This window comes from Lonchura striata, chromosome 3, assembly GCF_050655825.1.
Source record: "Lonchura striata isolate lonStrDom1 chromosome 3, ASM5065582v1, whole genome shotgun sequence".
Lineage (NCBI taxonomy): Eukaryota > Metazoa > Chordata > Aves > Passeriformes > Estrildidae > Lonchura > Lonchura striata.
This window is the reverse complement of record NC_140705.1, coordinates 44850948-44876687: the sequence shown is the minus strand read 5'-3', so window position 1 is coordinate 44876687 and position 25740 is coordinate 44850948. Positions and strand designations below refer to the sequence as shown.

The 25740-nt window shown below is 37.1% G+C and overlaps 1 protein-coding gene across 4 annotated transcripts in view; it reads left to right on the top strand.

Annotated features, from left to right (window-relative positions):
• Window positions 1-25740, top strand: part of SESN1 (sestrin 1) — a 78511-nt gene that overhangs the window by 22784 nt on the left and 29987 nt on the right. The window lies entirely within an intron of this gene.

Sequence of the window (25740 nt, the reverse complement as noted above, 5' to 3'; positions counted from 1 at the left end):
TATGTGCAGGGTATTATTGTTGTAGCTTTTTTTACACTTACTCTGCACTATCAAACTCATCAATGTTTTCCATATTAATTTTCTTTGAGGTAGACCATCTCTGGTCTCTGAATTTCAGATTCCATTTTCTGTCTCTGCTGTCTGGGCATAGATCATATTCATGTCTGATGACTTGATGACTACCTTAGTGTATCCTAAACTGAACTCCTTTCAGCTTTTCTCTTCCCTGTTCTGTCATCGTTATCTCATTGGTCTTGCTTCCTACTTTGCCATTATCATAGTATTTTCCTACAGTGTCACATTTTGCCAACTTTCATGTTGCATCATGAAATCAAAAATTTGTTTTTAAAGAGCTGTTAATTGCCACTGGTGCTTACAACATAAAGATATTGATTTCTGTATTGACTGTACAGACAGGATTTGCCCAACTTTGTGTGTCCATAAGGCAGATACCTTGCTGGGAGTGTATCGATAACAGCCGTTCCAGATTGCACATTCTTGCATCATGCAGCATGCAGGGCTGCAGGAACTCATCCTGCTGACGCACAGTAGCATAACAGAAGGAGGTACTGCTGAGGCAGGACATGGGGGTGGGAGGTGAGGAAATAAAGTAAATGAAGTTCAACTGTTTGAAATCCCAAATACAAGAAAAACTGTCAGCCTGAGGGAGGTCACAATTTAGTGTTGCAGCTCCTTGACATAGTATGACAATTTAGGATTATCTGCATAGATCTAAAACACTGCTGAAAGCAGGTAAGTAGAATCTTTCTGCTTTGTTCAGGGTTTTGTTTTGTTACTGTGACCTGTTTTTTTCATGCTGGTTGTGCAGAGGCTTTTTGCACAATTTTTACAGTCCTTAATGGTGAATCAAAATAAAACACCTTGGTAGCATGATTTAACCATGTATTGTGTCACCATTAGAATAATATTCAAAATGTCTACTTTAGGTCTGTCTGAATACAGAAAATTATAATTCCTTTCCTGAAATTCTCCTTTAAGGTGCTAATTGTCTCAGCCTTAAAACTTACTTAAATATTAAAATCTTCTTTAAAATGAAACGTATGAAATAATAGATACTGTACAGGCAGTTCTCAATTTTGATTTCTTCCTAAGATTAGTGCTAGGATTGTGGTTATTTTGTTTTTCAGTCATTGTATTTGCAAAGTTATATATTGAATGTATAAACATGTCAGCTTTAAATTCTGCTAATCAAAAGATACTGTAGTTAGCCTTTAAGATCAAATCTTAACTTCTGAAGCCTTTGCCAACTTGGTGTCAAATTCACATGCCTGTGTCCTGCTGTTGAAAGACACTGTCAGCAAGTTGTCTTATTGCAAGGAGGGGACAGAAATATAATCGAGACTTTGATCTCCCAAGAACTTGGCACCATGGGTATTCTCTGACTCCTTACTAAGAAATCTTCCTCTGGCATTTCTCCTCAAAATGTACCTTCTCCTGCTTCAACAATATTGAAATGGGCTTAACAGTTCTAGGAATGGCCTGGGCTTGCCACTCTAATTTGCCATGTGATCTTGGACAAGTTATAGCCCCACTTCAGTTTGCTTATCTGTAAAATGTAAATAATGCTCATGGAACTTCACAATAGTTTTGAGTTGTGTGAAAAGCTGATAGGATGTATTTACAGAAGTATATTTAGTTGAAGTTGAAATATTTTCTGCTAACTCCTATATACCATTGCACTTTAGAAAACTTATATAGCATGACATATTAATGTGAAGAAAATCATCCACAGATAGAGTATGGTGGAAGTTATCGAAGAGGTGTTTTAATTTCTTGTGAGACTTTGAAAATGCAGCCTATAATGCTGCTATTTGCAATTTAATTGTATTGCCATTTCACTTTTCACTTACTTTAATTCAGAAGTGGCTAAACATATTCAAACTTTCAAAGAAACTGAATTTAAGGGTGGGGGAGAGAAATAGTAATACGAAAAGAACCATGTTATAATATTTGCATCTATATGTGTTAGCATTCTCCTTCCTTAGAATCCGAAAACATTTCAGTTTGGGGGTAGGGTAGATGCTCTTATCAAGACAGTAAACTTTTTTTTGCTGGCATTTGAAATGAAGCTAGCTTTGAGAAGTGAGGAAGCTGTTTAGCAGAACACAGCAGTGCTGCACAGTATGTCAGGAGATAAAGAACAACACAGTGAAAGTATAAATGAAAGCAGCATTTGGCCACACTGGAATCTGACCAGTCAAGAATGGTGTTTGTAACCAAAGGAAGAAAACACCCAAACCTGAGCCTTGTCTTAGTATGTTAACCAGTCTTTTTAGCTTAAAATCAGTAATGGGCTTTATTGAAAGCATTCCTTTAAAATGGTGACCTTTGGAGCCAGTCTGGATTGGCATACCTTAGTACAACCTCAGCACAGTTATAAATAAGGCTTACAGGTTAGGTTTTAGTATATTTGAGTTGCATATTTTAGTAAGCATACTCTGCATATTACTTCTGCCATCTTACAAGTTGTATTGCAAAGTGGAGCTAGACAGGAGGATGGATAGTGGAGAACACCATGATCTTGAAATCAGCTATGGCTGCAAAGTAGACCTTGTAAAAGCTGTAAAATTGAGCTATGATTATGCCGTATCTTTTCTGGAAGGCAAATACAAAATAATAGTAAATTTCTGCATCTGTTTGAAGACGTTGCAGTGTTCAGTTTGAGAAAGGTTTGTTCTCCCTAGGTCATGTTTTCACTTATAGAAATGTTTTCTCTTACGAAATTCACGTGTACTTAATGTAGGGTGCCAGAGTGATCACTGCAGCTGTTTAAAATAGAAAAGCAGATGGAACAAATAGGAAGATTTACCGCACAGCTTGATCTCTTCCCCTGAAGCAGCCATTCATCATCAGCACTGCCGAGACAAACTGCAAAACGAGTTTCCCTTCGTGGCTGTGATTGGGCTCAGAGAGGTGGCAGAGCTGCACGACAGCCTCGGGATTGGCTGGGTGGGAACACACCTCTGGAATCTGTTTGTTTTCTAAAAATAAGATACAATCTTTTACATTTCCCCTAGAGATCTTTTGTCTTGCATTTAATATCCAAATAAACCAGAAAAAACAAGTTAGCCTCTCTAGAACAGATTTAGTATTTTAGATGAGTGGAATGAATTCAAGTTTTTGGGGTTTTATTTGGTGGTGTTTTTTTGTTTTTTCCTCACTTTCTCCTGAGAAAATCATGCCTGTGCAAGTTGTCTAGATGTGTTGTTTGAATTTTTCTGTGTGACTATATATCTGAGAACTTTCTTGCATCTTAACTAGAGCTGAAAGTTGTTTTCAGATTTTATAATGTATTGACCTCAGCTTATACTAAAGGCAGTTATTATTTTGAAGCTGTTTTTATGTCTGCTTAGTAATAAAATGTTTACACTTGCAGTACTGTGTTTCATTATTTTTGTAAATATCAAGTTGCTATTTCTGATCATGTTTTATGAGTTTCTTTTTTTTATTATGTTAATCAATTTAAATAGATCTGGAATTTTCTTGGAATTTTTTTTTTTTTTAAGTTAAGGATTTAAACTATTTTGATGCCCTATGTAAAATAACTCCAGACCACAACTGAATGAGTGATTTGATCATCTGCAGTGAATGTTCCAGCTGAGTAAGTATCTGGCATAACTGAATACATCAGAACTCATTAACCTACTTCCTCTCTCTCAAAAAAAAAAAAAAGGTAGAAAATTATATGGAAAACACATATGACTTTCGTTGTGGTTCACATGGGATGCATACAGAAGCAGAAGGCTGTGAAAGGCTAGTTCGTGAAGCAGGAACTGGTGGTTGTTATCAAGTAACAAAGATTTGGACAAGCACCAAACAGGATTATTGACTGTAGGAGTTACTGCCTTCAGAAGAAGAGGCAATGATACAGAGGAGAATTAAAATGGAAATAGATGAGAGGGAATATTAAAGGCAAGAGAGGCTAACTACCAGAAAGGTCTTGAAACCCAAGTTCAGTTTTTTCCCTCCTCCCTGAATAATTGGATTTGCTTCCGTTATATTTAAACGTGGATAAAGGCAGTAGTTAGTAATATTTAAATTGCCAATCAGCTTTTGAAAATGCATTTATTTTCCTGATCTATACAGAATTAACTGTTGAGATTTTTAAAAGACCAGCTGTGATACCTTATTGGTATTGCTGAATTAATATTAAACATTCCCTTCTTAAATCTTTGCCCCCTCAGTGATAGTTTTATAAGCTTTCACATTTTCCTATTAAAATTCCTTGCTCTTTGGAGCAAAGTGAGGAGCAAAAATAATTCACAATTATGGAGGAATTACTAGCAGAAGATACTTTAAATTGCCTAATGCAGAAGTCTTTTTAATTGTTTGTTTAAAATCTAAACCCAGAAAAGTGACTGACAAAAGCCTTCCTTGGAAGCTTTAAAAAAAAATATGGAATTCCACAGCTGCAAATGGAGGAGTGGTATGGTAATGGTATTGTGGATTTCTAGTTTTTTTATTGGTTATCAGTTAGATAACAAGCAAAAGTAACTTTTTCTCTAAAGAAAACTTTCTTCCTGTTGGATAGGAATGGGAGAGCTAGCAGCCTCATTTCCTTTTATGCTCACTTTCTAGCTATTAATTGGAATATCTTCAAACTAGGGTAATTAAGGGATCTGTGTGAAGGAGGGAATCTTGTTCAGTGCTGCAGAGATTTCTGAAGACTTGCTTTAAAAAAGGGCTCATCTGGATGCTTCTCTTTTGTAAGCTGTAGGAAGTCCTGAAAATAGCCTTTTATATCTGTGCCTTAGTGCTGATACAACAATTTAGGGTTTCTTTGGCTTACCACTGTTATGTTTGCATATCCCGAGACTTAGCGAGACTGAAGGATGAACCTGTGCTTTCAGAACTAAATTTGAAAGGGAGTTTCATGATTATAGTATTATAATAGTATATTGCATATGAAAATGTTAAACTGTGCTCTCCCCTTTACATAAGTGTTGCTGCTGTTTAGTCACTTTTGTGGAAAGAAAGATACATCTCTTCATTTTCTCCTCAGGCATAAAAGAGCTAGTGAGACAATTTTTAGAGTTCTTGTTTTGTTATCCTAATTGACAGTCTCTTAACCTTCTTAAAATGGTGATAGTACATTGGTTAGTAAAATGGGAAGCTGGTAGCAGAGAGCTTCAAAAAGTGTGATTGGATAGCAGGTGACATTTCAGACTGACAACTGCAAGATATGCATGTAAGGGGAAGTAAATTCTTATTTTACAAGGTTGTGCTCTATGTGTTTGCTATTCAGAAAACAGTGAAATGACAAGAGAGCTGTCCATTCATATTAGAAAAGTCTAAATTCTGTTAGAGAATGGGAACAGTATTTTGCTGTTTCCACCTTATATGAAAGAATAAAAGGCTTTCAATATCCTGGTTGGGTGGTAGTTCACAAGTAAAATGAGATTACTTCTTTTAAAAATATTTTTCTTAAATAAGGCACAGCTACCCCTTGAAACTTTGTTTGTGTAGGCCAGTATGTCTCCTAGTAGCTTATGCTGGTTCAGACAACTGCACAGAACCTGGGAGAGGTTTTTTGGAAGGGTGTGAAAATGTGCTGCCCAACTGTGGCTCTCTCTGAGTGGCAGGTTGCTGGAGGCAGGCAGGGAGTGCCTTAAGGCAAGTGGGCTGTGAGACCTCTACTTTTCCCTGTTTTATGGGCCTCTGGTACTGGTTGCTGTTGTTAGCACTAACCAAGGGGATGACTGTGCCTTTGTCCCAAAAATAAGAGTATCCCTCCCTCAAAAATGCAGTGAGCCATGCTGTTGGGAGAGGATTGCACTTGCAAGTAGAAAGAAGGCCAAGTGTCAAAGATGTAAATGAGGAGACAGAGAGTGAAGCACCTGTTTCACAGGTTGCCCCTTGCTGAAGGTGTCCCAAGGAGGGTTGTTAGTGGCTGCATGCTTTTTCTTAGTCCTCTGTTCAACATACATGAAATGAGAAGTGGGCAACAAAAAGAAACCCTGGAGTGGCTGGGGTAGCTATGGTTTTCAGGAGAACAGTGTTTTGAGTCCTCCTCATGTGTGGAGGATTGTAAATAAAAATAGGAAGAGTGAAGTAAAAAATGTCAGAATTATATTTTAAGGAGTTTAAAATAGGACCTTTGGCTTCTGTTCCCCTCTCAGATTCAAACAGAATTTATCTGCAGAGGTGAATGTGTTACTCAGATAACATTTTACAGTTCTTGGACAAATCAGTAAAGTAAGAAGTTACTTTTAACAATTTAGAAACACTGAGTGATAGATATCTAGAGATACTGATAGGAAAGAGTTTAGTGTTGGTGTGTTTATTGTTTATTCAGAGAGGCTGTCACCTCACAGTGACCTAAACTGTGTCACATCTCTAGTTTTAACAACTAAACTTTGTAATTTCTTTCTTTTCAATTTGTAGAGTAGTCCTGGATTTTGTCAGATCACCAGTTGTTTTCAATACTTAAAAGAAACACAAGGCTTAGCATTGTTAAAGGAGTCCTTAGATGGCAAAAGGCTAAAACCCCAAGACTGTGATTAAAAACATAGTGGGAACTTTGGAAGCATATATAGTTATTTATTTTGGAGGTGAGTGTTCCTAGATTATTAATTAAATGCCCATGGGGAAACAAGTATGTTCAAGGACATTCCCAAATGTTCTTTTCCCCTGTAAGTGCAAAAAGAACACATTCACCTTGCTGCTTCTAATTTAAAAAATAAATCAAAAATTAGAAGAAAATATTACACATAGTATTCCTCTTCCTGGAAAATGGGTTAGAGAGGAATTTGGATTCCTTAACGGAATTACATGATACTTTGCATACTGCTGTAAGGCACTGATGTGCTGGTAATGGCAAAGGAGGGTCCTACTGAAGGCATAACTGAAAGTCTGTGTAGAAATGGTTTAACATCATTGTGTGAGTCAAGTCAATATGGAATTAACTGTTGGCATGAGATTTACAGTTCCAGTTGCTCACACACCATTCCAATAATAACAAAAAATTCCCAAGAAATACACTTCGGAGTTTGATAATGTATGTTAGTTGCTAGGATATCAGGAATTATTAAATTTTTCTTTTACTGTAGTTTAAGAAAATTCTTTTAGGTCTTCTATTTTAATGTAGATCAATATGATAAAACGGTGGGGGGGTTTGGTTTTGAAGCTGCTGAGTCTGCAGTTGGGAAAGTTCTGTTCCTCAGTCTGATCTGCTGATCCATTTCTGGCTCCTAGCAACTCCCAAAACAGTGAGACTTACAGAAATAGGCTGTAGGCTTTGTTTTTTGCACTAAAGCCCTTCAGCCTATAGGATTCACATACTACAGATTTGTTTTATTTTTAATTTAAGATTCTTGCATATAGAGGTTTGTATAATCTGGACAACACGTATGTGACTAAAATGTGTCATGAATTGACAACTTTGTCTATTGTAGCTTCTCATCACACTTACTTTATTAAATACAATGGAAATGGCCTATTGGGTAACACTGCACACAGGCAAAACCAAGTAAATGTTTAACAATAGTTACAGTGGTTTGTAGGAATGTGTTTGTGTTGCTTTTAAATGGCCTTCCTAGTCTGCTTGAAAACAAGTGTTTATGTGTATACATACATACATATTATATATATATGAGGCCTTGCTCTTGGCTTGTCTTTGTATTTGTCTTAGTATTTTTGCATATCTTAATCTTGGTAAAACTAGGATGGAGAGTTACTGAGAATAAAACAATAAATTTCTCTTTTAAAGCAAAGTAAACGAGCCTTTGCTAGTGGTGTTTCTTCTTATCACTTCAGGCTAGTGAAGGGGAAGGCTGGAATGATAGAAAAGACAGAAGGCAACCTCATTCACAAGAACTGCAATCTATTGTCTAGTGAAACTGAAAAGGAAGTTGCGATTGAGGTGGTAAACTAAGTCAACAAGAAGAACAACAGATGGGGGAAGGCAAGTGCAGATGTTTGGCTTGGAAAATGGAAAAGCTCAGAGAAAACTGATTAATTCCTTGTGCTGACAGGATGCAGGAATTTACAAATAATAAAGATACATTTAAGAGGAAAAATTTCAAAATCCCCTGTGTGTAAGTTTCTTCTTTTAAAACTTAAAGGGAAAGGTGAAGTTTTTTTTTTTAAAAATTGGATTTCTTTCAGATGATAAAGGTCAACATTTTATTCTTGAATGCTGGAAATGTTTAGCTTCAATTATGCTTACTTGTCCAGGATCTATCATGCAGCTCAGGGAATAGGCAGAGCACAAACATCTAATGAATTCTGGAATTTACTTGTATGTTTCATGGAGGAAGTAGGAACATCCCTCTTGTGTTGGCAAAAAAAAAAAAAAAACATCAAGTCTTTAGTGACTTCAAACTTACTGTAAACTTTCTACTCATTTCAAAACTCAACCAAAGTAATAGCTCCATCAGCTGGTGTTAATTGTTTCTCACAACAAAGAATGTTAATCTAGAAATTAAGGTAAAAGTGTTCATTTGTTCAGACTATTTTTTGGAACAGCATGTGCACACCTCTGAGAAGGTGAGACCTGACAGAAGAAATGTGGTGTTTTAGTAGCATGGTGTGGAGTGTTTGTACATGTGTGCATATGCAGCTGGTGGTAATCTCTGGTGTTACATGTCAATTGTTCATAATACTGTGGACACTGTAACTGGGGCAATGAGCAGGGGGCAGTAATTCCTGAATACATCAGCAGTCTGTGCAGTGCTCTGACTCAACAGGGATTAACAGTGCTTGCTTTGGCAGGAGAATCTTCAGCATTAGAAACCTGTCTTGGTGGCTATTAGGATTGCATTCCCTTTACTGTGGGGCATTGCAATTCTGTGATATCCTTTTTATCTTATTTTTCTTGTTTAAATAAATTATAAGCCTGCTGTGATAAATGGCTGAGCAGGAAACACCTTGGTACTGTCAGTCTTTTAAAATAAGAAGTGAAAGAATTCTTTGCCAAAAGGAAGCTGATAAATAATTGCCTTCCACACAGAGGGATTGGATTCAATTATATCGCTCTGCTCCAAGTAGAAACTAAGGCAAAAATATATAAACAGTTTTTTCAATCATTGCAAAAGCTCCAGATACTGTAGCTTAAACCCCCTCCTCACCTTACTTCTGCAGACAGGTGTATGTAACCTCTCTGTACTGAGCAGTTGAAGGAAAAGAATGAAATGCCACAAAATAAATATATGTAAGAGTGACTGTTCTACTGTTTGAGGTACTAAATCAGAGCTGGATAAGACACTGAATATGGTTTGATTCGGGAGGAAGTGCGTGGGTCAATAGTTTTGGTTTGTTGGTTTATAGATCAAATAGATTATGGAAATCACCCTATATCAAGATGATTTTCAGTTTTTTTGCTTATTTGCAGAGTTTTCAGTATTTTTTTCTGTTTCATAATGCTACTACCCAGAAATATTTCTGTTAGTCTAAAATTTCTGCACTACAAACTATTGTCCATTTTATCCGCAGCTATAAACTGTAACAATAGAAGTGCTTTTGTCTTGTCATTATTATGACTTAATTTGAGAGTTTTATAGCTATACCCTACCCATATATCTTTCTAAACTAGTGTTGGTTTGCATTACTGAGACATCACCTTGTGCAAAACCTGCATAGATATGCCCTGACATTTCCTTGGAAAGAGTTGTTAGGACCTTTTCTTTTAGAGAGTCTATCCATTTTTTTAAGCAGATCTTTTGATATTTGACAGGAGCACTTGAACTACACAAGAGGAATTTTATTTTTCCTCATGGCTACCACTCATATTTGTCAAGCCTACAAGTGTTAAAAAGAAGGATTTGCCTTTGTGCAGTTACAAGCCTCTAAAAACTGCAGCAGTTGCCAGCATTGCTTAGGAGTTGGAGGAAGCTGTCAGATCAGTAGTGAGAGTGGAGGTGTAAGGGTAAAACTGGGCTCTGTCTTCAAATCTGCAGTCTAATTGTGAAGACGTGGTAGCTTCTCCCTTTCTTTGGAGTTGCGGGGCAGGGGGGCAAATATTACAGTTGGACCATGGATATAACTGTTGCTGTTCACTGGGATCTCTGAACTCTAACAGTTTGCTAAGTGTAAAGAAACTTCTACTTGTGTGTAAAGATCCTTGTACCCCAGCAGCAGCAGCATTATGCCACAGTGCCAAAGTTTGCAGGCTTGGATCTTAGTGGGAGTTTATGCAGGTGTTGTTTGTGTTGAAAATCATTCATGCAACCTGTTCACCTGAGTGTTGACATTCTTTTCAATTGCATAGAAAATGCAATCCTCACCACAGTCACTGTCCAGTTAAATTCTGAGAATATAAACTCAAATTTCAGTCAAAGAAATTTACCACTTTCCCATGTCCAACTTTCTATTATCTAAACTTTTTGATACAGGATATTCTGTGAATCAAGGACTACCAAGAGTTGAAAAAGGGAAGTTCCTGTGTTTGCACACATTGTCTCAGATCTCTGGTGGAGCTCTGTTTCATTGTTGTAGTCTATTTATGCTTTCCTCCACATTCTGGAAATGCTGAAACTGCAGAAAGCAACATTGTGGTTCTGAGCAACTGTACAGCAAGTTCTATTTTAATCATTTTCATCCACTTTATCCTACAGTGAAAGCTCTGTACTGTATCTCTTCATCAAGGGGGGAGGAGAGGAAATTTAATTGGTAATTAACCCCTATTTTAATTTACATATGGAAATCATAAAAATAAAGATGTTAAACATTTCCTAGGACTTTCAGAGCCTTATGAACCAGTAAATGGTTGACTGAATAGTTTTGTACCAGCAATTAAAATACAAGCCTATTAGTACTGTTTCATTGCCCATGGATTCAGGGCATGGAAAAAAAGATAGAAAATGTTAGTTTGCTTCCCAGAATAACAGCATCACAACACGAATTTGATGTTAAGTAGAAAATTCAAACCTGATTCTGGAGGACTGAGTATTTAGTCTCCCAGGAGTTTTTCTAATGGCTGGTTAAAGTAGTTTGACTGAGAAACAATTATACACTGTTGGTATTGGTAAAAAATAAACCTATACTCCGTGTGTTTTGCCAAGTTTAGAGTTGTTTTTCCAAGGTGGGTGCACATGTTCTTAACTTTCATGTGGAAATGAAATATTGCCTGAAGCAGACAACTCCTGGTTTGCTTGTTCAGCTGACAGATGCTTTCTTTTAATACTTGTTACAGCCTAGCTCAGTAAGGAGGTACTGCTGCTAATGTGTCACTTGGGTAATAAATAAGAATTACAGGTTTCATTTCTGGCTTAAAAATGAACAAAAATGTTTGCAACATTTAATTGGAGCTCGATAAATATAAGTGAATGTTAAATATCTACATTAAATGCAGTTCTCCAGAATAGAGAATGCTTCTGTTTTAATGTAATGGGCTGTACTGTCATTTAGGCTTTTGCTTAAGTGATACTGTATTGTTCTTCTGTATAGGAAGTACTGTTTATAAGACATATGAAGTCTAATTCCACTGTTATGAACATTTAAAATCATATTTTTAGTTGTTTTGATAAAGTTAGAAGTTTTAGAAGATCATAATATTAATTGGCCAGATGTTTAAGCAGCTATAATGTACCCAACATTGCAAAGAGGAGCCAAACCTACCTTACAAAAATCCCCCATCTCCTAAAGAAACACTTTGTCTCAGTACACTTTGTGGAGCATTTTATCTCTCAGAATGTTTCCCATGTTTGTTAGATGGCTCAGCTCCAGAAGAGTTTTAACATACTCAGCCTGCCCTTTTCTTGTATGCTTTGCTGATGTTTTCCTGCTCTTCATTATTCAGTTCTGTAATGAGTGTTATATTGTAATTGCTTCTTCCCTGCGTATCTCTGATACATGTATATTTCTTCCTAGATCTCAATTCTTACATGTTCTGTTGTTTCCATATCATGTAGAACAAGGTTTTATCTTTCTGTCCCAGGAATTCAAAATTTCATTCAGGCAGAAGTTGGACTTCAGGACTGAGCTGCTCTAGGACTGTTTTTTAAAGGGCACCTTTCCATATCACCCTCTATTCCATGGGTGCTGGATGTACTGTTCAGTCAATCATTCATTGATTCATAATGATCTGAAAGTCCTAGGAAATGTGTAACATACTTACTTATCTAATATACTGATCTGAAGATACAGAGTATGCATGTATTTTGTGTTTATTTTAGCTTAACATATTCTGTCTTCCAAAACAGCAAAAATGTCTTAAGGGTCTCCTGTTCTCTGAGTAAACATCTAGTTTTGGCTCCTGGAATCCTGTATGTGTTTGTACATAATAAATCTTTCTCATTATTAAATTTTTAAGAATCCTTTCTACATTGTCTTATTCTAAAAAAAACTAATTATTTTTAACTTAGGTTCTGTTTTCCAGCCACTTTATAATTTACTTTGACATACAAAATTTCATTATTACTATTTATTTGGGACAACATTATGATGGAAATACTGAGACTTTAAGTCTGAGAGTTGAAAGTTATAAACATGTCAAATATGCTATTTTGCTGTCACAGAAAAGATACTGCCTGAACTGGCAGTATTAAATTTTCTTTAGCAGACAGGTAGTACAAATTGCTACCATTGCTGAAGTCTTCTGCTGAGTATCCAGTAGCAGCCTTGACAGTATTTTGGAGTGAGACTTGATGCATTACTGGCCAAAGGGAGAATTTGTTCTAGCAATGGTTGTTAGGATGGACTGGAGGTTAAATTGTTATGACAATTACCACACTTGGAAACATAATGTATTAATGGAATTTTTTTTCCTTGGTTGTTACTGTAGGGAAGGGAAAGATTCCTTTGGAACAACTTGTACAGTAATAAAATGTAAACAAAGACTGTATATAATATGCAGGGTAGGTTTGGACATGGATTAATCAGTACAGCAATAACAATAAAATGCTTGCTTTTTGTAATGTCCCTGACTTTGGAACGGCTTTGTCAGGCAAGTCTGAGCCTATGGAGGGACTGCAGAAAGCCTGAAGTACTATTAACTTGAAACATGTCAGGCAGCCCAGGCTAGGACAGCAGATGAATTTTATTTCTCTCACACATATTTCGAGCCCAGAGCCTTTTCAAGAGGCAGATGACAATTTCTTCCCTGATGGATAGCAGTCATCTTCCTTCTGATATGTTGATTTTTCTCCTTGCATCTTTCCTTTCCATAGGATTATTTGAGTTTTCCTATTGCCAAGTGTTAAAGTGCCTTTCTTTGTGGAATCTAAGAGTTATTTTTGTATGACTGTTGCCTTTGAGGTACCTTTTTTCAGGTGCCTCAGTGTTCTTTCTCTCTGTCTTTGAATCAGGGCACTTTTGTCTTGAGTCCCTTCTGCTGCAAAATGCACACACTATGAAGCATCTCACAGAAGCTGAGAGAAAGAAGTGTTCAGACTTCTAGGCCAGGTTAGAGGATTGTGATAATCTGATTCCATCTTGTGTGTGTAGGTCAGAAAATTTTGTTTCTCTCCCAGAAGCTGAATGTAATTTAAGTTTCTGAAAAGTATCTAAATTTACTTAAAAATTGAAGCAATTATGTCCATTTTCTGTACTAAGAGCTTTCAGAATAATTTTCTTGCTGCTAGAAAGTGGTACCACTGTAAGATACATTTGTGTAATGTTAATTTCTACTCATTATGGTTTTCCGTGAGTTAATTTATGAATCTGAAAAAAATCTTAATTTTTTTCCCCAATCTTTTTTTTCTTCTTAGACATCTTAATAAGTCATAAAGGTGTGTGTATATGTAAAAGTATACATGTGCATATGCAAAAATATCAAGTAATCTCTCAGCCTCTGTAATTTGCCTATAGTGTGGTTTTCAAGATGTGTACTGAGAGGCTCCCCTTTCTTTAGTAAATGGACAAGAGCCTTAAAAATCCCTCCAGTATTTTTAAGTAAATTCTGACACTGAAAAATCTGATAAACAATCAGATTGCCATAGTGTTTGCAGGAAAGGGAGTTGTTTGTTTTACCTGATATTTCTACTTTTATATATTTTAGCTCAAATTAGCCTTCTAGGCAGCTGAAGCACAGTAACAAATACACAGTGGAGCCCAAGCTGCAGTTCCCAATGTTCCTTCTGGAGACAGTGCTTTCCAAATTACTTTCCCAACTGTGCATGTTGATTATTTTCTTTGTCCTTATGTTCGGGATAGCTAAATTAAAATGCATTTTCACAGAACCACAGAACAGAGAAGGTAGGGAAGGTGCTGAAGAGAGCTATTAGGTCTGTTGAAGTGCCTTAGAGAAGGAACAATTACCATATCTAAGCTGTGTGTGAAAAGTTTATCTGACTGTTTTAAAGACTACCATCAGCATGTGCCTTACTGTGGTCAAACCTATTATCTGTGTTAGAAATGTTTCAGAATCTGTCCTCAACATGTGTGTCAAGACTAGGCACTTAGAAAGTGCTTTGCTATTTTTTCTCCTTTTAGGAATTGACATTCAGCTAGCTGGCTCAACTGGTTCCTTTTTTTTTTTTTTTTTTTTTTTGTTTTCATCTTTAAATGAAAGCATTGTTTCTTTTTTCTCTAGTTTTTGGTGCTTTGCCCATCTTCCATAAAATCTTGAAAACAGAACTAGCCATTTCAGTCAATTCTGTATATATTTAAGGTGAAATATAGGTAATTTTTTAAAGTGGCTAAGCTTCTTCTGTTTAGACTGACTTTCTGTCTTCTGTGTTGATGTTGAACTTTGAGGATTCAAAAAGGAAATTCCGATGGTTTTGTTATGTTGCCTTTTTGTAATTTTCTATTCACTTATTACTTCATCCCAGAATTTCAAAATTTTTGGTTTTAATAGATGCTGAAATTCTGAGGTTTTGACAATTTTTTTCTTTCAGGGCCATGAAAGTCTGTGTTCCATGATATAGCCATATGACCTTGTTTGCCTGTGTTACAACACCCTATAAGGTCTTAATTGCATATGCTAGTGGGAATAGAAGCTGTACCAAATAATTCAAGTTATTTTTGACCATTAACAATATAGACAAAATACAATAAGCAAGTAAGGATAATATTGTTTTTAAGTGGAATATGGACAGAAGATCCAGACAAGAATTTCTAGGATACTATCAGATTATCTTTACCTTCATAGCTGAACTCTTTAAATGGATGTTAGATGGGTTGTACTAATGTTTTCCTGGAGAAGCAGAAATGTCCACCCTTTTTTTTATTTGCCTTGAAATATTATTTAGGTCCAATGAAAGAGCAGGAAGTCAGCTATGGCTTTTGTAGCTTGTCAGAAAAATCCTTTTACTTAAAAAGTACATGTTGTGTTCACACATGCTCACAGATTTCATTATGGTTAACACAAAAACTTAAAAACCAGATTTCTGACCTACAGCCTTTTAGACACTTTCATGGAAGAAAGTCTTGTCAGTTTATGATTAGCATTTATATAGTGTAGTAGTCCCTCTATTTATCAAATAGCTTTGAATTGTCTACTAAAGCAATTTTACAATCAGTTGAATTACAGAAATTTTTTAAGATAATTAATGATTTAGATTTTTTTGTTTATGCAGGTGCATTTAATATTAATTTCTTAAGTGAATCTTTAAATTTCCAGTTTTTAAAATCAGCTTTTCTTGCTAATAGATTTTGACAATTTTGTCTGATTAAGTTGAAAATGAAAAGAGAAATCTTCAGAGTATAAAAGTTCCATTACAAAGGAATGATTGCATCATATTAATTTAAACTATCAATACAACTGTAAATATATTTAAGTTTTTGAGATATCATTCTGCATTTTGCCTCTAATCTTTGCAATGAATTTCTGTTTATTAAGTAAAAAAGAATGTATCTTTTCTTAATGAAAGATCAGTGAAGCCTACCAGTGGTTCCTTCTTCACTAATTTTCTGTAAATCCCCTTCTCATCCAGAATTAAATCCTTTTATAGCCAGTCTTTATTGTAATTTTCTCCTTTTGCTTGCCCAGATGAGTATTATTGTCTAGTAGTGAAGTCCTGTGGCCTAGCACTGGACCAGAGGACCAAAGAGACTTGAGGAAAGTGCTCATCAACAAGGCTGACCCGTAAACCGGAGACACTTGTACTCACATGCCTTTGACACAGCTGGGCACATCAGGTCTTAGGAGGTGGGGACCTGAGCAGAACAAAAGCCTGGAATTCTACTTGTCATCATTAGGCAGGTGTGCAAAAAATATGATTTTCCTGAAATCAGGCTGATGAGCAGGGCCTTTTAGATGTTAAAGCAGAGTTGCAAGAGGAATGAGTCACACCTGCTGGGCTGTATCCACTGTAATTTATGGCCAGAGCTGAACTTGTTGAAAATTGCAGTGTAGCTGTGCTAGTTTTCTAGAGTCTCAGGTAAACAAACCTAAATTTCTAAGCTTGTCAAGTAAAACTTCCTTTACCTCTCCCATTTTTTTGAAGGGGGAAGAGCAGCACATCACACAGGCTTTCTTGTCTCCTTTAAAGACTACTGCAGATCTATTTAAACTTTTGTACTAGACTCATTGAGCAATGAAGCATATGTTTTTGCAATAACATAACCAGTGTCTTCATTGGTTGTTTTGAATTGATTGTCTCCAACTGATGTTTTGAAAAAGTATATGCATGAAACTATTCTTATTAGGTAAGTATTTATCATAGGAGGTATGTCCAGAGATTAACTACAGAGTATACCAAAATTTACTGGTTTGAGCTCTTATCACACAGACTATACAACAAGCAGGTTTCTTTGTTTTTGAGGTTTACGATTTGTCAGTTCTGTAACTTCTTTGTACCTGAAGATACCTGAAGCAGAGAGAGCCATTTCCCCTTCATGGTTTGATTACGCATCCCTCTGAAACCATATTACTACAGTTCAGGTAAAAATTCTGGTTTAGAAGGTGTACTATCATATATGAGAAATAAAGGAGACTGTTTCATCAATATATAGACTTTCTGGATGTCCAGGTAATGGCTGAGTGTGTGATTCTTGGGAGAGGACAGAAAAGAAACTAATTTATACTCATTGTTTGAAATTACCATTTCAAGAATAAATAGACATCAGTAATCCAGCAGAATCCTTGGAGTCCAGTTACACAGAACTGTATGCTAATTTTGAATTACAAGTAAATAACATGCAGATATTTAGATTATGCAGATTTAAATTTTCTATTTTGGAAGCTAAGCTTTTCATAAATTTCTTTGCTGAAGCTGAAAAGGGACAGAGTTTGAAGTCTTGGTTGGGTCAGCTAGTATTGCATCACATGCAATTACTTTAGCTTCATACCTGTAGTTTTCATGTTTAAAGCCCAGAATTACTTGCACCTATGTCCTATGGGGCTTTTGCTACCCTAGAGAATTTATGAGGATGAAGAATTGGAACTGAAATTCTGTCTTTATTATAATACACTCCTACAGTGTCTCTTATCAGATCCTAAGGTGCTTACACTTTCACAAGGAAACCACAGCAGTAGCTGTTCCCAAGCTGACTTGACAGTACTGCAAGAACAATGTTTGCATAGTTTTGTCTGTAGTCTGTTTTGCAAATGCTATTCCTTACCCAGCCATCATTAAAGTTTAAGCTGGTTTGAATCTTGATGTAAATAAATGTACACTAGGTTATAAAAGCTTCTTTTTCATTTGGTTTTATCTCTTTCTTGTTTAAGCCATATATAAATGGCGTTTAAAAAGATATGGACATAACTTGTGGCAGTTTAACCAAACCCATTTCAAACAATCAGTAGCAGTTTACCTACAAATACTGCATATAGCTAAGGCCATGGAAAGACTGCCTTCTCAACAGATCTTATCTCCTTTCACAGTACAGCTATCTGCTGAGCGTATCTTCGGGAATGCTCACTGCTTTTTAATCCTGTTAGGTCATTGAACTCCCCAGTAGAGCAAGAATGAATTGTCCAGGGTTGAGCAGCATCAGCAAAGCCATTTTAGCTGCTTGAAATCTGATGCCATTTTTAGTTTTGTATGGTCATTAATGACACAAACAGAGTGAAATTGCAGGTATGCATCTGGGATATAACTTGACCTTCATTACGGTTGAATGTCTTCCAGGAAGTATTAGACCTGTTTCTCATTTTAAGAGCCAGAATTTATTAGCTTTGAAATGGTGAAAACACTGTCACAGTTACATGCTTTCTGCACTGAATCTGGCTTTTGTTCAGACACCTTCTTGCACTGATGGTCTGTAGAGGTGTACTTTAGACTTTTGGACCTGGATGAATTTGCAAGCTCAGCTGTACAACTGTAGGAAACTGTTTTTAAAAATGCTTTGTTTGTGAACTTAAGTATATTTCCTATAGAATCATTCAGATATAGTGCAAGGGCAAATAAATAATGCAGATGGAGCCCAACTACATTTTTAAGCAGAAGAGAATTCTTTGAGATGCTAACTGTAGGAAAAGAATTGCCTCTTTTAATTGTAAGGTAAGCTTTCAGTTTCAGATAAGTACAGTGCTTGAGTAAATAAGATCAATTATTTAAATATGACAATAATAAGTATCAGATATTTTTAGAAAGAGATTTCATATTGAATTTGATCACATATATAGCCTCTTGTTCCTTTATGGATTGCTATACTAATTCATATTATAATTCAATAAACAATGGGGTTTAGTCTTTTTCCCCAGGTATTAATTTATTGTTATGTTGTGGCAGTTCCCAGACGTCGTAATCATTGACTGTGTTTCCACTGTGGTAACTGCTTTGGCATGATATTTTGTTTTTGCTGCTCTCCAATAAGATTTTAAGTTTTTTTTTAAAGTAGGAAAAAGTGTCTAAGACTTTTCATAGGAAATTATTCCATACAGACTGAAGTGCCTAATCATTGCCTCAAACTGAGCCATAATGGTGAATAGGAAGCCAGTTTAACAGAGAAGAAAACCTATCAGCGATTGACAAACAAAGATGGAAATATGGCTTGTGTGTATAACTACAGGCAAAATGTTTTTCTTTAAGGAGTTCTTGAAAGGAGACAGGCAGTCCTAGGTTAAATGTAGGATAAAAGAAAAGGGACATTGGGTGTTAAGAGACCTACAGTTTCCCAGCCATGTTCTTTCCCTGTCTTTACTGTGCCATTGTGTACACACATGTGCAAATATTCACAAATTAGGGTACCCCAAGGCTCCAGTGGTGGGAAGGGTGCTCCTGTCAGCTACAGCACTGCCTTTCAGAGCTGCACTCAGCATTGTTTGCTGCTGTTGTGCCCGCTCGGAGACTGTCCGAGCAGCCCGGCTAGAAGGGCGCAATGGACAGTGGAGGGCACTCCTGTTGCACCCGCAGAGCTTCAGGTAGTGCCTTTGTGGGTTGAAGGACAGCTGACCCACTGGAAAGAAGAGGCAACTCTTGATGGGGGTGCAAATCCAAAGGTTCATTTGAGCTCATGAGAGCACAACTATCTCTGAACACAACCAGCCAGCAAGAGCCCAAGAAGGAGATTGCAACAGATTATAAACCAGGGAGGGGAAAGGGGAGTGGATTTCTCCACAACCAAAGGGGAGGAATTAGGGGGTGGCTCTTGCGGTGAGGGATAGGGGTAACAACAAATCAGGGAAAGTCAGGGGAGGGGTCCCTGGCCCTCATCCAATCACTCAACGCCCTCAATGGAAGCTTCCAGTTAAATGTGATGGGACGTCGAGTGACAGACAGGGCACTGAGGAGGAGACTTGAGAGACAGGGGGCAGGTTTAAGGGAGATTGACAGGGGTGGGACCATAGGGGTACGGAGGTGGGTACAGGAACAAACCGCTTTTTTAACGTGGGTATATGACAGACAAAATCCAACAAACACAATACAAAAGTTTCCTTCTTTTTTGTCCTGGAGGGTTGGTTTTTATAGTTGCATACATTTAAAATGTCCTTGAGCCCTTTTCCCTTCTACCCTGAATTTCATTTGTACTAGTGTTAGAAATACCCTTTCACACTGACTTAAGTAAAACTCCTGCAAAACCCTACTGTTATCCATCCATTACCTACATCTTATACTGGCTGGGGTCTTGGACTTCATGTTTCACCTCTACCTGTGAAAACTTGAAAAGGGGTTCCACACATTCCTTCTTTTTATCACCTGTGACTAGTTTTTTGAAATCTGACCATCATGCATTTGGGAGAAGTCTTGTGTGGAGACTCATTGGTCCTGCTTTTGTGTGAATTTTTGTAACTATACTGAGGGTCCTCAACAAGACTTATTAAACAGCAGTGTGTTTTTGTTTGCCTTTGTGTGTGCCTTGAGAGGCTTGCTGATAATCATCACTGTTCTTTGATGTGATGACATCTATTCTGTGAGGAAAAAAATATATGGGCCTTCCAGGATGTAGGACAGGATTGCTTTCTGTTGGCAGAGTTCGTGTGAGCAGGGAATGGGGATATAATTGCAGTAAATTACCACTGAAAGAAACAATAGAGGAGAGTGCAGGTGGAAAGTTCCATCTAAACTTAAGCCACTGCTAAGGAAGCACAGAGAGGAGCCTCTCCCTGGGCCAGCAAGGCAAGGGAGAGGATTGTCCCGCTTTAGTCTGTGCTGCTGCGGCCTTGTCTCAAGTCCTGTGTGCAGTTTTGGGCACTACAATGCAAGAAGGATATGAGGATATGAAGCTATTAGAGACCATCCAGAGGAGGGCCATGAGGATAGTGAAGGGTCTGGAGGGGAAGCCTTATGAGGAGTTGAGATCACTTGGCTTCTTCAGTCTGGAGGAGACAGCAGTATGTGAGCCACTACTTGTTTTCTTCAGTAACAAGGGTTGCACAGAAAAAAGTAGAACATTGTGTGCCCATCTTCTGAGGCAAAGATGAAGTAACAAACTTGCTGTCCAAGGTCATTACTTATCTGTCTCTGAAGAAGTAATCTCTCCCTGACAGAGTAACTAATAGTGGGGCTGCTGGAGAAGGACAAGAAGTTCTCAAAAATCAGCAAGAGCTGGCGCAAAAAGTAGGGTTGACTAGAGATGGGATCTAAGATTTTGGAACCATCCTTTGCTAATGGTGTACTGCAACCAGTTTTCTTATAGAGTAGGAATAGACCTCTTTTAATCCCCCATCCTCTGCAAAGCATTGTTCTAAGGTGCAGTAAGATTGTGTACAGTTGCTATTCCTAGGAGCTTCATTCCCGTGCTCTGAAAAGTGAAAAGTTTATCACAAAACAGTTGTTCCTTAGAAATTTTAAATCATCCTATTCTTTATCCTCATCCCTCTATTTCTCCGTCACAAATCCACTGAAGCCATAAAAGAATTGAGAACAACAAACAATAATGCTTTGAGCCACACAAGCTGAAATACCTGTTGTCACTTCCATTCTGTCATGCATTATATTTGATGCACTTTGCTTCTAGATTTGAGTTTGTTTCGCTTTATATCTGGATAAAAAGACAATTGAGCAGCTGAATCACACTGCAGGAACATAATAAAAGTCTTTCTTAACAATATGTTCTTTGAGAACTGGTGGTGTTTTAAATTATTCAGCAGTAATAGAAGATAATTTTTATAACACTGAAGAGTCATTCTTTGTTCACAGATTCATTCAGATAATGGTATCAGGTAATATATAGTTCTTAATAATAAGGTTACTTAAGCACTCCTTTACTGAAGGGCTGATGGCATTTCTGTCAGGTTAGGCAAACATCTGTCAGGATGACAAAGCTGCAGTTGATTCTACTGAAATAGGAGGTTGGTCTTGAGTAGGCTTTCAGGGGTCCCATCTGTCCTTTTTCTACAGCTGGGACATTTTTCCTCATGTTTGTTTCTAAAATACTCTGCATGGTGTGCTGTACAAATTTTCAAATTTCAAGGTGTGTTTTTCTTCGTGGTTATGGACATTAAAATACTAAAGAATATGTAATAATTTTCTGTCATTTGTCCATCAATTTTTTGCACTCATCAGGTGAGCCAGGCAGAGTTCAATAACTATATATTGAAAATAAATAGCTGCTCATTTTACAAAGTTGCATCAAAATATCTTTGGCTGTTTAGCCAAAGCTGTTGGCTAAACCTCTTTATCATACCATTTTTCTTTGAAATCCCACTTAATGCAGAGTATATATCTAAAATAAATTGTCTGACCCCTATTGCTTCTCCTGTTCTAGTATTTATAGCAGTGGAAACTTTCAGGAAATAATTATTTGCTGTTTTGATGGGGAGGGAAAAAGCCAACTAAAAACATTTAGCAAACACTCTGAACTTGTTCTTTCTTTTTGAATAAAAATAGTGTTGTAGCTGTTATAACAGCAAATCAGACTTCTGGGGAGAGATGCTTACTTTTCTTAGATGAGCTCATGCAACTGATAAAAGCAGATAAGCTTCTAAGCCTGATCTGAAGTAGAGCTTGCCCCCTGTAGTTTTCCAACTGCTTTGGTTGAAATAATGAAACAAATTATATAAAAATAAACTTTATTTTCTTATAGGATTCTTTGGTAAATATTTTGCAAACCAGAAATTTCATATAGAGTGACCATATTTACTCTGAATGGAATTTCTGTCCTTAACACTGCTCCATATGAAATAGAATTCTGTTTTTAAGTATTAATAATGGAAGATGTAGTATAAGGGAGATTAAATGGTGGTAAATACGATTTACCCTCTTCTAATCTGCACGGAACTGGTGTTTAGCTGTTTCTCCATGAGACCATGAGACAGTTGAATCTACCCATTCTTGGTTTTTAATGGTAGACTTCATGAATAACCAAAGGCTTTATTTTCCTACCAGTTTGCCAACAAGTAAGAAATATTTATTGATTTAAGGAAGAAGGTAACAGATATTTATAGCTTCTTTCAACAGGTTTGGACTTTTTTGTCTTTCAGAATTTAAATTCGGTTGTACTGTCATGTCCAGAAAGCTTTAAAAAGTACTTTAATAAAATGCATTCATGGGGAGAAGTGGTCTTAATTCCAGCAGTGTACATTTGTTCAAATACTGGAAGTGCCATCAGTTCTTAGCTATAACAGAAGAATACTTCCTAATGGAAATAGGTGTTCAGAAAGGAAGATTGATGGATTTGGAAATGCTGTTTAGAAAAGTTAATCTTCAGAATATGGTATGCTAAATTACCACAATAGGAAACCCCCTTCTTTGAAGGAATTCTTGGCCTAAATTTTCTTCATTAAAAATTGGAGGGGAACCCCCAAAAGCCCTATTTATGTGTTTCCAGGCAACAGACTAAATATTCTTCATGGAATAACCTTAAGCATGCTGAGAAACTTGTCATATTTCTGTGGCTGAGCTGTGTTTACACAAGCTGGCTAGATCACTTGCTTTGCAGTGTGATTGGTACATGCCATGTTATTAGCAGCTCATCTGCACAGAGATCTGGCTATTCATAAATGCCCAAATAACATCATGAGGTTACAGCAAAGGAGCCAAACTGCACGTTTTTAGACCATAATCCTCTTAGGTACGTGCATTGAGGCAGGGGAGCTGTGACTGATGCTCTTGATGTTTCAATGAGGCAGCTGCCTGACTACATTCAGATGTAAGGTGGTTTTTCAGATTTTAAGGTTCACCTCATCTTTCACAGCTCTCACAGAAAGGCAATCGAATCCTTTTTAGTGTCATACAAAGATGGAAGGAACCCCAACAAATAGGGAGACCTGGCTGTCTTGCCTATGCTGACTTTGCAGCCCAAACAGAATAAAGTACCAAGAAACCCTCCTTTTTTCAGTAGGAACTACATAAAAGGGTGATGAGCTTTTAGGAGGGATTGGTTTTGCTAAGTTTATTTCTATATCCCCAGTGAGGACTCCCTGAGTATGTCATCCAGAGTGAGGACTGGATCATAAAAACATTGCTGCAAAATGAATAGTCACAAATGTGTTTTGAGTGACAATATAGTTCTTACTCTGTATTTTTATGCAGGTTTATGCAAACACAGCTGATTGAATAAAAGTTCATTGAATCTTCCTAGGGCAATTGTATATTGATGTTCTTCATTGCCTCCATGCAAATCTGGGGTGGAAATGTACTCATAAATATCTGTGGCTTGTTTGTTTGTTTTTTAAATATTACCTCCCAGTGGAATAGCTTTCCCCTTCTGCGAGTAATATTCTGGTTATGTTTATGAAGTGGTTTCTGCAATGCCTTGGAAAAAACCAGGTTGATAAATGCCACAGATAAGTAATTGGAATATGTTTACATCATGTTTTGTGGTGCAGCGTTGGACACACCTGAACTAGCTCTGGCAGGCTGGTACAATGAGGTGAAGGACTGTGCCAGGAGATAACCTGGGTGCCAGCTTTGCTGCACTCCTGTTAAGAGCCCTGTGCTGAAAGGGCAATGCTGCTTCTAGAGCTGGCATGTGGAGCAGCTCTCTTTGGTGCTGTGTCATGGCTAAATAGTCCTTGTTCAAATCAATGGCCCAGATTCTTACAGAGCTTTTTCATAAAGCTCTTATTGTATCCTGGACAGGACCAAAGGAAGCAAATCAAATGTTAGGCTATGTTACAGGCAAGGGAAACCAAGACAAGATGTGGCATTGTACATTTTCACCTAAAATGCTCTTTGGCTTTGGCCGTTTTACAAAAGGCACGTCAGAAATAGGCAACTTATGTTACCAGAATAGGCTGGATTTTGGGTGGGATGAGAACAAGGGGAAGGATAGGGGAGGGATTAAGGACTGAAAAGAGCTAGTTCTGTGTTCCTTTCTGTTGTCTTATTCTCAGAAGTGATACATAAATTAAGAGCCATAAGAATTCTTGGGTAAAGCAGAATATTACAGGATATTCTGGAAGTAAGAGGAAGAAAACCCTTAAAAATAAGTTCTCATCTCCCTCCTTCTCCCAAAAATCCCCACTTGCCGATCTCCATTGTCAATATTTACACTGCTTTATATTGAAAGTGTACAGTTATAAAAGTCTAACAGAGAATAGTAAGATCATCAATTACATAAAGGAAGGAAAAACCTAATCATTATAGCATGCTTGGAAAGACTCATACAATTTATGTGTCTCTTTGATATCTGCTAAATGGAACTGGTGGGATGGCAAAAGATTATTTTTAGTACACAGTTTGGAAAAACGGAGAGGGGGAGAGTGAAGGGACAGTAGAGCTCAAAGCGCTGTACAAGCATTAAATAGCCCTAATGCAGAGCCCACCTTACCAGCATAAGGCAGCCTGTTTTACCCCTGCTTACTGCCAGGAGACAGAGATAAGGTTAATCACTATGTACAGAATTCAAGGGCACAGTTTCTTTTTGCTTTCTTATCTGTACAGACTTTTCAATTTACTTTTAATCCTTCTTACACAGGCTGTTTAAATCCCATCAACACTGTTTATAAATGGAGATTTCTTTAATAACTCAGCTGTACCAAAGCAGACAGTTTTCAAGTTGCTGCTGAATGCTGTTGTATTCATTAAATCTCTTGCCAGCTGGCCATTATTTCCTGCCATCTGAAAGGCTTTGATTCCCTCTTTGCTTTGGGACTTGACTGTTTTTGTTAAATTATGTTATGAGGTACTCCTGCATCATTTGTCACTGGCCTGTAGTGTTAATTGCAAAGTTGATGATAATATGATGTCCCTGAACATCTCTGTGATAATTAGATGCTCTGTGGAACTCTGATTTATTTGTTCTGAAGATGAAAAATAAAAGCATCTCAATTTACTTTTTCAGATGCTATAGATTTAATAACATACAAGGTTGTGGCTAATGCTGCAGATTTTAGAAGGAAATGGTAATAAAGTCCAGAGAGTAATATGAAGGCTGGTTTTTGTCTGTAACTACTGCTGTATAAACTGCTGATGTAACTAGCTGGAATTGTCCCAAGTTTGGGTGAGTGTTTGTCCAAAGAGAGAAAACAAATACAGTAGCCACAGTGGAAGGAATAGATAGGCTACC